Source organism: Rhipicephalus sanguineus, unplaced genomic scaffold (genome assembly GCF_013339695.2).
Source record: "Rhipicephalus sanguineus isolate Rsan-2018 unplaced genomic scaffold, BIME_Rsan_1.4 Seq941, whole genome shotgun sequence".
Classification (NCBI taxonomy): Eukaryota; Metazoa; Arthropoda; class Arachnida; order Ixodida; family Ixodidae; genus Rhipicephalus; species Rhipicephalus sanguineus.
In genome coordinates, this window is record NW_023616341.1 from 27,306 (window position 1) to 42,024 (window position 14,719).

General features: G+C 46.2%; 1 protein-coding gene across 1 annotated transcript in view; it reads right to left on the reverse strand.

Annotated features, from left to right (window-relative positions):
* Positions 1 to 8,345: 8,345 nt before the first annotated feature.
* The window catches only part of LOC119378718 (AP-5 complex subunit mu-1), a gene marked incomplete at its 5' end in the record, with an annotated part of 202,112 nt that continues 195,738 nt past the window's right edge, over positions 8,346 to 14,719 (reverse strand). Inside the window, 1 exon segment of the mRNA XM_037647755.2 lies at positions 8,346 to 8,401.

Here is a 14,719-nt window from a genome sequence, read left to right on the forward strand (position 1 = left end):
TCATCAGGTAAAACGACGTCACCTCATGACTTCATCGAGAGGTCGCAGACGTCATCACATGACAACATCATTTGGTCATGGGTGGGCCGCTCCTAGAGGCACGTGAGGTGCAGAAAGCTTGCAATGCCTCCGATCCCGGAGGCAGTGCAAAAACCACGCTGGAACCTTTCGAGGGCAGGGGGATCAATACAATCAACTGAGAACAAGAAAAAAAAAAAATGGCTTTCGCCTTCCAGTCATCTTAGACGAATTCATGCGGGACCATGCGAGTTTGTTCGATAACGGGATGGAGGAACGTGCCTTTTAAAACTGGCCGGTGAGCTGCGCTCAACAAAGTTCCAGCTTTTGTTGTTATTTTTATTATTACTATGACATTACGGCCTAATCTTGTCCAGCATAATTCAGGTCTCTTCCTATAAAAAACATGGCTGATCCTTCTGTCATAGGAATCGGTATAACACGAAAGTGAAACGTGTCTTCACAGACGTAGTTGAGCGTTTGTTCTGCATTCTTTCGCCCCAAGCGCGAAGGAATGAATGCTACAGCACCAAATTGTAATGTTACGCGGAGAACGGCAAGGCGCTCGAAACTTGCGATGCGCTGCTCAAGCAGAAAGGACGCGCGGAACGAACATACACAGGATGAGCGCGAACTGTCACAGTTGTAACTTATTTCTGTGTGAGCAGCACGCTCCTTTGCAAAAGCGGCCGCTGCAGTGAGCGAGGTGACCTTCGTGCTCTCAACGGAAACTTGCAGGCAGAACGCAAGACGTACAAACCACCGAGATCACGAGATAAGCGCCCGCACGAGCGACCACACCTGTCGAGGCGCGCGCTATTCCGCATTGGGGACGACTTTTAAAGCGCGCTCTTCGAGCCCTTCGCGCCATCTCGCTAATGATAACGAAAACACGCTGTACCGCCGATCTCCGAGTACCGCCACCTGCAGATGGTGTACATAAATAGCTCGCCGTTAGCATAGCAGAGAACATGCCGTCTGTGGCGGAGTCGTTTCGCGCTGCGCGCTGGCGATCGAGAGGTCGTTCGACTCCCGGTGACGGAACTCTCTCTTAGTTTTTTTTGCCATATGTTAGTCTTTATATTTATACAACGTCATATCCGTGACCGAAATGCGTCAGTGGAACCGTGGTGGACCCCGGCATAAAACACATTCATGTTAAAGTAACCCTATAAATTCACAGCCAAACTTTCAGCGCCTTATTCCAGATTAACCTTAGTTTCCTGCTTTACCTGTTTGCCTTTCCAATGTTGTCCCTAAAACCCAAGGCTTCATGTAGGCCCTAACACACCCGAGTGTATATCCTCATTCAACTAAAACATGCTCTGTCGTTTCCCTACCTTCCCCACGCACGCGCACTTCTCTTATTCATTTAATCTCGATTTATAACGGCGTGTTCTAAGGCAACCCGACCTCGCTTCAAACAACAAAGCGTTTCTCCTGAATTATCGTAAAATGCATACTTGTTTATTTTGTCTTTACCCTTTCGGTAGTTACTCAGAGCTTGTTTTCTTTCCATTACTGCTATCCTATACATCTTTTCCTGTCTCTATGACGTTTCGCTTAGCGCTTTTTGTTATATCGCTGACACTGTCAGCTGCATACTTGCTGGTGAGTTTCCTAGTTCTTTTAGGGGCGAGGCACCTTAGTGTCTCGGCGTACATCGTCGTCTGCTGTTGTAACGGTCCATTTGTGCGTAAGACAGGGTTCCACCATCCCTGCGCTCGCCGTGAGGAGAGAGAGGAGAAAACGGCGCGCGTTGACCATGGAAACGCTCTTTCTGTGATGAATGCTCGCAAGGAACGAGGGTGCGCCCTTGCCCACGAGAGACAATAGACGAGAAAATCTGGGCTAGAGGGCGCTTCCGCGCCTTCCTGAAAAGCCCCCTTGTTCGGAAATCCCATGCGGTTGCGCACGGCGCTCGCGCTGGTGTTTACATTGCGGCTGCGTGCGTTCTGTCTCGCTGCACGCGTGCTTTCTCTCTCCTCCTCCTCTCGTTTTCTGCTCGCGCTACGCGTGCGCTCTTCAAGGCGCCCGTACGCGCGTTCTCCTCCCGCGCTTTGCTGAGCAGCTCAGCAGCAGTGCGCGTGCACTTGCTCCCGGTGCTCATGTGAGCGTGCCTGCGCGCTAACCTCGCGCTGCGCTTGCTCTAGCATTATATTGAACTGGGGGTCGTGGTCTCCCGGGGTCGGTCGAGATGGTGCAGAGCACGTTTGTCAAGAGAGTGGCCAAGAAAGCCATCCTTTTGGTCGAAGGAATAGCCAGAAAATGAAAGGTTGAAAATAAATTAGCCCCTATGGTTTTAGAATGGAAAAAAGTAATAGCACCATGATTGCACAGAACATTTATGACGAAAACTTCTACGACCTCGGCATGCAAATAAACGAAAAAACAAAGCCTAATTAGTCCCCTGCTTCAAGACGTCTATGCATATGAGACAGGCGTTTATAAATGACACAACCAGCATGAACTAATTCATGTCAACCCGAGTTTGGCATGAAAACCACCAAAAAACGGGCGTGTCCCCTCGAAAACGGCTTTTAAGCTGGGCTTCTTGTAACGATTTTGGGTTGAACAGCGCAAGGGCAGAGTATGGAACACCACGATGAGAACAAGGAGAACAAAGGAACGAAGACGATATTACAAGCGCTTCGTTACTTTGTTGTCCTTGTTCTCCTCACGCTGTTTTATTCTCTGCTCTAATTATGAACCGACTAGCCCTCATAAAGCTGTTACCAATGTACAAGGGTGAAACGAGAAAGGTGCGTTCGCGTTTACTAGCTTCACTGTTCTGTTTGCACATAAGTTCTCCGGAAGGTTGAGGCGGGCTGTTTTTCCTGTTGTGGTTGCCGAAAATAGAACAGTACGAAGAAACAAAACATGGCTGCTGTTTATTTCTTTGCAATGTCATTTCAGAGCAACATAAAATCCACATTGCTAAAATTTGTGGAAACGAAGATGCCAAGCTGCATGCCGTTTCGGCTTGCAGCACTCCAGCGAATGGTAACATCTTGTGTGCTTTGACTCAGAGAGACAGGTGATATTTTTTTAAACCAATTACAAAGGCTTTGTACACAGTAGCCAATCTCTAGGTAGAACCGAACACTGCATATCCGTTGCACCAATATGGCATCTTTACGCGTTTGGAATAAAAAGGAAAAGTTGAGTAGCTTGAGCGCCCACTTTTGCGAGGTACAAGAATGTTTGTATCATATAGTGGATGAACGACATAAAAAAACGATCCGAAATGGTCTTCCTATTGGTGAGGAGTGCGTACAATAAATGATACAAGGACTTTCAAAAGCTTATCGGAAAACTAGTCGAGTTAGTAATGATAACAAATACAATCGCCATATGTGCATTTATGTGATGAATCTACTATACAGAACCCGTTCTGTCACGCGGCTGTCTCACAGGCTCGCAGGCCGCAAGTAGGATTATTGGAGAGCACTAACCAGTGCAGATACGCAGTCGCGATCACTCAGTTAAATATTTCGCGGTATGCGCAGTACCACATCGGGTTTTCACATCAGCTAGTGTTCCAGTGTGCTCTTCTTCAAGTAGTGAATGGGCGCGACGATATGTGAGGAGTCGACTAAACTTTATTGCTGTATGCGTAAGGACAACTCGGTCTGCCGTAGGACAAAGATCAAAATAAGGCACGCAAAATAAATGACGATTTGAATCTGGGTACAGCTTGCATTGGCCTTGAATACGCAGTTGCACAGTTCAAATCACTGCTTATAATCTTCTCAAGGCTGACGCGGCACTGCGCGGCATAAGAGTCGCGCGACCGACTTGTGGAATGACGTGGCTTTCTTTACAACTTGGAAATGCAATCGCCGGCAGCACTCGCTCCACCGAAAACGCCCACGCGGCAGCGCGCACTCGCTTGAGGGGCGAGCCGACGACTTTGGACGTTTTCAACGGCCCACTAGGGAGCATCCGCCGCTGGCGTCGCGCGCGCAAACTTTAGGTAGCCTCTTCTGTGCCGACGCAGGCAGCGTCTGCTAGCGAGTTTCTTTATTGAAAAAACTGACTGCTCGCGCTTTACAATCGTTCAGCGGCCACCATGTAAATATGGGCACTGGGTATTGACCTGCAAAATAGTGCCGGTGGGAGATTTCTCTTGTGCGTAGTTGAACAATAGATTCGCAGCGTGCACGTTATAAAAGCGGACTGCGGCTCTCTGTGTGGAATCTTTTTCCGTCTCTCATCCCATTAGCAGTGATTTTGCTATGGGAAACACCGGCCTTCGTCTCTCCACAGGTTTCACGTTAGTGGAGCTGAAACACCTTTCCTACATGCTTCGGCCCTCTCCAATATTTACTTTTTTCACATGTGAGTCGACGCTCTTCCCATATAAATACGGAACGCTTTTTCTTCCCATTTGCTGTCTTTAATGTTCCTTGGCCTTTCTTCGAAACTAATTTCAAACAGTGAAGTACAGTCAGACTTTATTGTTTTACCCTCCGTTATTTTTAGGCGTAGGGCAACGTGCAGTGCAATGAAAAAAAAGTTGCGTAGAGTAAGGTAGGGTAGTTTTGACCGTGACGTAGGGTATTTTCGAAAATTTGGTTGGCAACCCTGGTAGTGTCTCACAGGCAGTTTGAGGTAGCCGGTCGTTATTTCATCTGGAATTGTGCAGCACCCAAACGTCAGGATTATGTGCGTGGTTGGAATTTTTTTGTTTTTCTTTCTCATTACGATATGCTGTACCTGCACAACATACTCATCCATCCAGCCAGCCAGAGCTTCACAGTCAGTTAGGCCAATTAGGTCAGCATCTGACAGCACCTTTCACGGTGTTCACCTTCGGTGAGCAGTGATTCTTATGGGCTTGTCCACGAATGCTACAAGGTTTGCTAATTTCTAAAACTGAGTCTTGTCCTTTACCTCCACCACAAGGTCCCCGCTGGCCATCTTTGGTGGCTTTATAGCCACTTCCCATGGTCTTAGTGAGGTGCCCAGACACAAGGAATGGTGAAATGTTTCAGGCTTTCTGGTCTAATTCTCGCAATGGATAACGTGGTACTTGGGCAACGAGTCTTGTTCTTTTAGAAAGACACTGGGTGCTGCATCGTCGTCACTTTTTTTTTTTTTGAGGGGGGGGGGGGAGGCAATCAACGAAAAAATGGCTTTGGTGATCCCACGGAAAAAAGGTATCGTTCGGCAACGGCGCCCACCGCCCGCCAAGGAGACGTACAAGGGGACGTGGCAGGACATGTAAAAAGTCCGCACAACGCCAATAATACGCCATTGCTATAAACAACATGGTTTACCTAGGTTGGTAGCAAACAAAGTTTACCCTTGCCACCAGGAAACCTACAAGAGTAAATAGAAGAGAGGAGATGACAGGAAAGATTAGAAGGAGAGAAAGACGAAGATTATATATAATATATATATATATAATATATATATATATATTATATATATATATAATATATATATATATATATAATATATATATATAGAGAAGAGGAGAGAGAGAGAGAGACAAAAATAAGCTGCGATTTTCTCCTTGGTGGGTCACAGGGGTGCCGTCTACGTTAAGCGGGGGCCAAAGGGTGTGTTGCCTACCCCAGGGGCCTTAAAGGTGCAAGCACCCAGCGTCGATCCCAGGATCCCCTTTTCAGGGTGAGACGGCTGAAATCGTTTGGGAGCAGTTTTGGGAGCAGCAAAATTTCAATTTAGGAGCAGGAGAACCTTGTTTGGGAGCAGTTAGGCATTTATTATGTCGTTTTTGAGCTTGAAAAAAACAAATTTGTAGCAACTTGGAGGAAGAAAACGCACATTTTAATCGCGATATACATATAACGTTCAAGCCTTGGAGAAAGCTTTTTTTAACATAATATTGCCAGGTATAAACTACACTACCTTTTTACAAACTACGCAATTTATATAACCCGGGTAACAACATATGAAATAGATGAAAAAGCTTTTTAACTAGGTTCACTTTAATTTGAAAATAAAAAAAAAAACATCACATTTTTCAAATAATAAAAAAATCTGATTGCACAAGAATTGTAGTCACATAGCAGTAGGTCTTTGAACGGTCAATGAACGATTCTTACTAGCACGCGATTGCGACGCCTTTACGTGTAACAAGGAAAGAACAAAAGCGGTATGGCGGCCACCGATGAACGCATGGGGGGGGGGGGGTCACATATATTTACAACCACTCAGAGCGATTACCACAGCACTATGGAAGCGTCCGTTACAAAGGCGCGTAGAAGGACACGCTGGGCGCGTTAACATGTTGCGAACGTACCCTGGCGCGCTTCTAAAGTACCGTATTTACTCGCTTCTACCGCGCCCTCGACTGTAACACGCACCCGTTTTCCGCGACCAAAAAAACTGTACAACATCGATTCTAACGCGCACCCATTTTTCGTGAGAGAAATGAACAAAACAAGTCCGTAGGAGTCCACCTTCGCACATTCAGAAGAACAAGTATTTGGCTTTTAAAGAACTAAAGTTTCAAAAAAGAAAAACACAAAGTCAAACGGCGGGCCTTGCCGCTGAAACTGTCCCACTACGGCGGCGATACGAGTCGCATAATGGATCAGTCTTCGTCGCTGTCGGACAACTCCTAGTCGCTGTCAACGCTCCTCGATTTCGGCAAACGGCCCTGCTTTTGTCCACAGAAACTTTTTCGTGAAGCTTGCTGTAAAACAATCTTCTGCTTCTGTTTGCGCCGTCTCGCACGCACGTTTCGGCAACTCCGAACGACCGCGTGCGGCCCGATTTCCGTCCGTCTCTGCACATGTAATAACTTTTCTTGAAATGCGACATCGTGGTGCACTCATCGAGATTTGGAGTGGCACTTCCATGCCACCGATGCGAATGTAGAACGGGATGACAAACTCCTCAGCACACGTACGAACTGAAACAATGACAGAAATGGCCGAGGCGCGTAGGAGGCGGCCATTTTGAATGCCGATGGCAATACGATAACCGAGTTCTTTTTTTCGGTACTGGATTCTAACGCGCATGCGATTTTTCGACTCGTTTTGCCGAAAAAAAGGTGCGTTAGATTCGAGTAAATACGGTACGTTTTCCACGCTGAAAATGATGCAGGCTTGAAAATGCTTGCTTGCGGGGCCGTTTCGGCGCAGTTCGGCGCAATTTTTACAATTTTTATGCTTTCGGAGCAGCTTGGCGCAGGCAAAAACGGATCGTATCAAAAATGCCAATATGCGCAGCTTCTCACCCCTGCCTTTTCCCCCATGGCTAAGCCACGCACCACGCATGGCTAGGTGGGGGAGGGGGGGCAAACAACCCCGTTGCTCGTGTCCCTGGTGACGCGCTATCACCAACGCCTGCTTGCGCAGACGGGGGAAGCAGGAGATAAGAGGACAAAGAGAACGCGACTGGATCATGATTTCTTCTGTGTTTTTTTTTCTTTTCTCTCTCGCTCTATTTCTCTCTCTATCTTGACCGCCGGACAAATCGGCGCTCGGAGCGAAAGCAGCAGAGAAGTTCGTGATGACGATAGTTTTCGCATTCAGCAGACGACCGGCTTAAACAGCTCCGCTGTTAAAAGTTACAAAAAATGTTAAACTCCACCAGTGCTTCACTAATTTAATAGACATCGCTGATGGAAAACCGGATGACGATTGCTGTATGAAGATGAGGCCTTTTTTTTTTTGGTACTGCACTACACTACCTACCTTTTCAAACTCCAGATAACAGTGATTGCTAAAAATGTGACCTAAAGTGACATTGTCATGTTCCCCAAAAAATTAGATTTTGTCCATGCCGTGTCCAGGATATGATTATGAATGTGTATCTGATCTTGAATACAACTTCAAGAAAGGTACAGGAGCAAAAGGTGAGCAATGCTGACGGGACCCTTGTACCCACAAATGTTGAATGGAATGTTCCATGCTAGGTCTGCGCATGTTGAATGATTCCCATGCTGAATGTTGAATGATCCCATGCTAGGTCTGCGCATTGCATCATTTGGTTATCACAGGTAGACAGCACGTAGACAATCACCGAGTTCTGTAGTCAGGGGACCAAATGCTGTCTAACCGTGACAACAAAGAATGTAAAGAGTAAATTTAATTTCCATTGTGAAGGTAAGGTTAGACGATTTCATCTTTTTTTATTGCCAAGGTGAGAGTCATGAACATTATTTATAGCTTGAAACTCGGATGCACAACATACAAAATCAAAACTTCCACGCTTAGCCAATAAATACTAGCACTACGTTTGGGTGCTCCTCTGTTGCTAAACCTTCCCAATAATTTGATCAGTTCATTACTCTGTGTACAAAATTACCTGTTAAAAAAAATGGAATCTGACATCCAGTGACTGGAATAGTTCTTGATGCCTGCTTGAGCTTCAATTGGAGAAGAAAATCAATACGCTTGTCCCCCTGCAAGAACAGAAAGTGTGCCACAGTGCCAGTCTATTTTCCAACTGTATTGAATCAAAGCACATGAGTTAAAAACAAATCAGAATAAAGACTGAGGAAAACCTTGAAGAACGCTTTCAGGAGTGTTACAATGTTTCGCTTGCTAGCTTCTCATTGCTTGCCATGCTGCGCTTCTCCGTAGGCACTTCAATCGTCTGCACGTGTGACACTGGCTGTTGTAAACTGTACCAGGGCCCGTCACGTAACGAAATTACAGCTGCAGAGTGCCCATCATGTCTCTGTAAGGCAATACGCGACAATACATAGCTGCACACTTTGTGATTGATTGGCTGATGATGGTGATTTATAAATCAGCCACTTGTAAAAGGATCAGCTTTTAACCATCCAATTGTTATGCAATTCACATGACCTGGTGCCAATTCCATGCATCTGCATGTTAGCATGACTCCTTGATCGACATGACTAATGTACTTTCCAAAGCAGTTCCAAGCACTGGCGTGGCTCTGTGGTAGAACACTTAATTGCCCACGCGAATAATGCGCTTCAAATACGGGTAGCCCGATTTTTATTAGATGTTTTTAGCTTGTTGGTATACTCGTGTTACCCAAATCCTTGAGAAATCTGCACATGTGCACCTTTACGCAACGTGATTTGCTTTCACAGAACGTAACTACTACTCGCCGGATACATTTTAGTTTACGCCATATCGCGCGAATTTCGTCGCTTGTGGCTACTGGCTAATATCCGCTTTAAACAGACTCAAGCCACTGAGTCAAAATAAGCTGAGCACGAACTAAGACCACCGTTGGTTGAGCTGGTTGTGAAATATAGTGACCTAGAATACCGAAGCTGTAAACGTAAGAGGCTGGATAGGTGGTGCCATCTGGCAGGACGAGAAAAACCAGGTAAGCACAAAATCGTTATTGCAGGAAAACATGGGCAGTCTAGTCAAGAGTTCGACGAAACTTCGAATGGTCAGGGTCATGATGAGGATGTAGATGCGGTCCACTGACCAAGTCAAGGTGAAAACGTATCTGTCTTTTTCACCTTGACTTCGTCAGTGACCGTATCTACATCCTCATGGTGTATTCTGCTTGTGGTGTAAATTCTTGCAGTGGTGTAATTATGAATGTGTTGCCTTTTTTTCCCTCAATGGACACTAGCGAAAACAAACGTGTTTGTGACTGCGGTTGCACAAAGCCATCACAGGATGTGGTTACCATCGTACGGTAACCCAGTATTCCTACATTTTGTGTATATTGAAATACCGTACACGCAAAAAACCTCTATTACAGATTCACCATAGCGGTGATGGAATATTACTAAATTTTGTATAATAAATGCTGTTATCATTGGTTGTTTGGCACGTAAATGTAAGGTCACGCACGTACGTAAACGTTTTACATATCGGAAGCTAAAACTTGCTAAAAATGGTGAGGATAAAAAAACCCGAGGCGCTGCGCTAAACAGCATAGCGGTGACATGGTAAAATGCAATCCGGAACAGGGTAACATTAAGAAGTCACAGACAAACTAAAAAATCTCCATTCTTTGCTCCATTGGGATTTCGCAATCCCAACCGATGCCACGACGCTGACATCGCCTCTGTGCTGGAGGGCTCTTAACCCTACAGACGCCACCTAAAGGGGCGTCTGTAAATGCGGCAAATCGATACAACATTTCAAGGCACTTGATATTTTATTGCAAGAAAAATAATGGCATAATGTGCTAATTTATGTGGTTTATAGCAATCGTCCCAATTAATTGTAATTAAATCTCTCTTTATCTGAAGACCTTCATGCCTTGTTCTTGCATAAATAGAATCAAATCTCAGGCTACAAATATAGTTGAACAATTCATTTCGGTTATGTCAATTTTCAGCACAGAAAAATTATACTTTAGGTGGCTCACGGGAAGCGGCACGTCGAAACGTGCTAGTGCCTTCAGCAAAATAGTATGCAACAGTACACAGCAAAATGACGTTCAATGAAGACAAATTTATTAAGCGGGGGCTCAATTCCTCCAAGCTCAATGCATCCGACTTTCTTAGCCATAGTCGATTACACATACAACAAAAACAAGTGGTGTACAGTACATAGCGTGTCAAAGGATTAAGGATGTAAAGTCAAGCATGAGTGTGGCTCATTGAACTTATGCGTCGCACTTGCAGGGCAAGTGCAACGCACTAAGTGCATAGTTGTGCAGTAAGTACATAATTGCGGACAAGTGCATAATTGTGGCGGATTTTCCACAACAGATCATTGCCTCTGTGCTGGAAGGCTTCCTTAAAGGGGTAATGTCAAAGCGGCCCACGGAAGAGAGATACCGGACAAAACAAGATAAACGACCGGTTGTTGTGCCTTACATGCACTACCTGTCATATCGCCTTAAAAAGATGGCCACCAAGTGCAGTGTTCCCGTGCTCTTTCTGGCATTTGAAAAGCTGTCTCACATGTGTCCAGTTGTGAGCGACTGCGAGCGCAGAGGCCCCTCATGCAGAAAAAAACATGCTACCAATTCGTTTGCTTCATTTCGTTTAGTACAATATGCAGTTTTTAAAATATCATCCATTCCATGTGCCATTTTGGCAGCTATAGTTTGCCTAGACTGAGAGAGAGAGAGAGAGAATAGATAGATGGCCTAGACTGAGAGTTACAGAGTAAGTGAGCACATCAGACTGACCTGGAATGAGAGCTGAGTGCAAAAAAAAAAGAATACGTGTTCCAAACCTAGTATCTGAACGAAAGTTATGGTACCTTGAACATCCGTGACTGAAATCCCAGCATGTTCTAGGCTCGCTCATAAATGTTGAACTTCCCATAGCATTTGTTCAAGTGTGTTTAGAACATCCATTCATGTTTTCTTGCATTCCGCTCTCATTCCAGGTTGTTGTGACTTCCTTTTCTTCGTCATTCGTCTACAGATGACCAAACATCATCGTTATGGCTGCTCCTCACGAGCTGACGCGTGCTCACGCGGCAGCGCTGGCTCGCCCTCTTCTTATCTTTTTTTTTAGTTCCATTAAAGCGGTTCATCTTGCAAGACGTGTTTTTGGCTCGATGTTAACCGCGCCGCAGTTGGAAGGCTTAGAGGTCCAACACATGGTGCCGAAACCCGGGACCTTTAGACACCGCTGACATCATCGACGCACGGAGCCGCGACAGCTAAGAAGACGCGGCGAGATTCCCGGCGAGATTCCCCGACTGCGTGCGACAGAATGGAACGACAGCTTAGACGACGCAACAGCCTGCGGTCTCAACTCGATGTCCTGTTGGCCGAGGCGGAAGGCAACTTGCTGCGAGAGAATCGAGAGGTCACCAAAGCTACTGTAAGTGTACTCCTCGATCGAATCAGCTCCTTTTACGGACAGATAGAGAAAGTTGATGAGGCGATTTTTGAAGAGACGCCAGACGACCTGTTAGACAGCGAAACGTTAGACGCTGGAAAATACCGTGACAAGGTTGTTACCCTGACAGCGAACCTGCGCGTCAAACTGAATGAATGTCTGTCGCCTCCAACCCCACGCCCTACTAACTAACGTTACCCGTTACCTTCCGGCAAGAGCAAGCTTCCGCAGCTAGAACTCCTAAAATTTGACGGGAACCGCAGACAGTGGCCGCGATTTTGGACCCAGTTTACATCAGCAGTTCACGACAACAGCGAGCTGAGCACAGCTGACAAGTTCAACTACTTGAGCAGTCTGGTGACCGGAGCAGCCGCCTCGGCTATATCGGGATTGCAAGCTACCGAAGAGTGCTATGCAGACGCCATTGAAATTTTAAAGAAGCGTTTTGGAGATGAACAGATCATCGTTCAAGATCATCTACAAGGTTTGCTGGACCTCAAACCAGTGTCATCATCAGCAGACGTCCATCAGCTGAGGAAACTGTACGACAAAGTACAGGTTCATATTCGAAGCCTCAAGGCGCTTGTCACGAACTCGACAACTTAATGCACCATGCTGCGAGAAATCGTGTTAAGAGTTCTCCCGACTGACATGGTACTTAGGTTTCATGAGGCGCGCAAGGCATCATCAGCTGCAGCTTCTTCGAATACAGAAGATAACGAGCTTCAAATGCTTTTGGAATTCTTCGACCTTCAACTGACTTGTCGGGAAGCTGTGGCCGAACAAGAGATACACAGAAGTCGTCGCACACCAGAGAAAGGAGGATTAAAGCCCAGCCATCCACGAGACGTTTCCACGACAGCTGCTCTAAAAAGCTCAGCTAGTAGTCCGCAGAAGTGCATGTTTTGCCGTTCCGAAAGCATTCTGCTGAAGTTTGTGATAAAAAGGAGATCAGCCTCTCGCTCAAAAAGGAGATGCTTTCCAAAGCTGGAAGATGATTCCGTTTTCTAAAGCAGGGCCATTTGGCGAAAGATTGCAGAAGCCGGCTGAAATGTGGAAAGTGTGCGAGAAGGCACGCAACATGCGTTTGCGCATCGGAAGAGATCAGAAGCGACAAGGAGAAGGTGCTTTCTGCATCGGTCAATCTCATCTCCAAGCAGCCAAGCTCAGTCGTAATGCTGCAGACTCTGACGGCCACCATATCAGGAACCAAAACATCTGGTCGCTACCGAGTCCTTTTCGATGGCGGAAGTCAACGGAGCTTCATTTCCGAATGAACTTCAACTGGCTGTACTGTAAACCCACCCCTTATGTAATACCCCCTTGAGGGGTCTTTAAGGAAATAAAGTGATGTGATGTGATGTGATTACGCGAAAGCTTCCCAAAGACTTGGCTGCGAAGTAATAGAAGAGGAGACGTGACCGTAGGCGTGTTCGGTGGTGAAAACGCGCGAAAACCATGCAGAGGGTGCGAGTATCGATTCTCCCTGCGAAAGAGGAAATTCCGATTTCAATCGATGCGCTGGTGGTGGACACAATATGCAGTGAATGCATTCCGGTACCAGAAGAAAACGTTTTGAGAGAAATGAACAAGATGCAATTGGATACGCAAGCTCTCTCTCTGCAAGGAGTTGAAGACAAACAGATTGCGGTCCTATTGGTTCAGACTATTATTGGGATCTAGTAACTGGTACCGTGAAGCCTGTGCACGAAAAGCTGAAAGCTGTCGAGACAAGGGGTGGACTGTTCAAGGGCCGTTGTCTGCTACAACCAACGTAATACAGAGTGCCAGTGTCGTAGTCCTTCGAGCCACGGTGACAGAGCAAGACATCTCGAAACTTCTGACTCGGTTTTGGGATCTTGAAAGTATCGGGATCAAGGCCGAACACGAAGAAACGAAGGTCGCCGATTCAGTGCTGGAAAACTTCGAGAACAACATCAAGAAGAAAGACAATCGGTACGAAGTCGCGCTACCGTGGAAGGAAAGGGTTGACCTGGCAGAGAACTATGCAGTTGCAACCAAACGTCTGCATAGTTTGATGAAGAAACTTAACAAGGACAGCGAGCTCTTGAAAAGATACGATGAGACTATTAGACTGTACCTCGATGAAGGATCTGCTGAAAGAGTACCGGAAACAGAAGAGCATCCACTTGGACCCCTGTATTATATGCCACATCGAGCTGTAATACGAGAGGACCGATCTACTACGAAGGTACGCATCGTATTCGACGCATCCTCTCACGAATCTGGTTCAAAGTCCTTGAATGATAACCTGGAAGCTGGCCCAAATCTAAATCCTGACGTAGTGACCCTACTGCTTCGTTTCCGACGCTACAAGGTAGCGATGAATGCCGATGTCGAGAAGGCGTTCCTACAGATTGGCCTGAGAGAACCAGACAGAGATGCGCTCCGCTTTTTGTGGTTCAAAACTTCCCCACAAGTGAACAGCCCAATGCCGGAAATAGAAGTTTGGAGAATGACTAGAGTGCCCTTCGGAGCTACTTCAAGTCCTTTCTTACTGACTGCTACTTTGAAACACCACTTCAGGTCCGTAGAAACCCTCTATCCTGTGACAGCTCGACGATTGCAAAGCTCCATATATATGGACGATCTTCTGATTGGAGCCGACACAGCTGAAGAAGCTATCCAGATGCACAAAGAAATAATTGAGATCTTCAGGCAAGCTTCCATGAACATTCGCAAGTGGGCCAGCAACGATCCTCTAGTATCTGCCGCCTTCGAACAAGGAATCACTTCACAGGAAAAATCTCTTTGCTCACCTTCTGGACCTCTGAAAGTACTGGGACTTCATTGGAACAAGAAGACGGATACCTTTTCGTTCAAGCCCCAGGATATCCTCCAGTTCATACAGGAGCATCGGATTACAAAACGCTTTGTGCTTCAGGCTGTTGCAAGGATCTACGACCCTTTGGGGTTTCTTTCACCTTTCTTAGTACGGGCGAAAATCTTCTT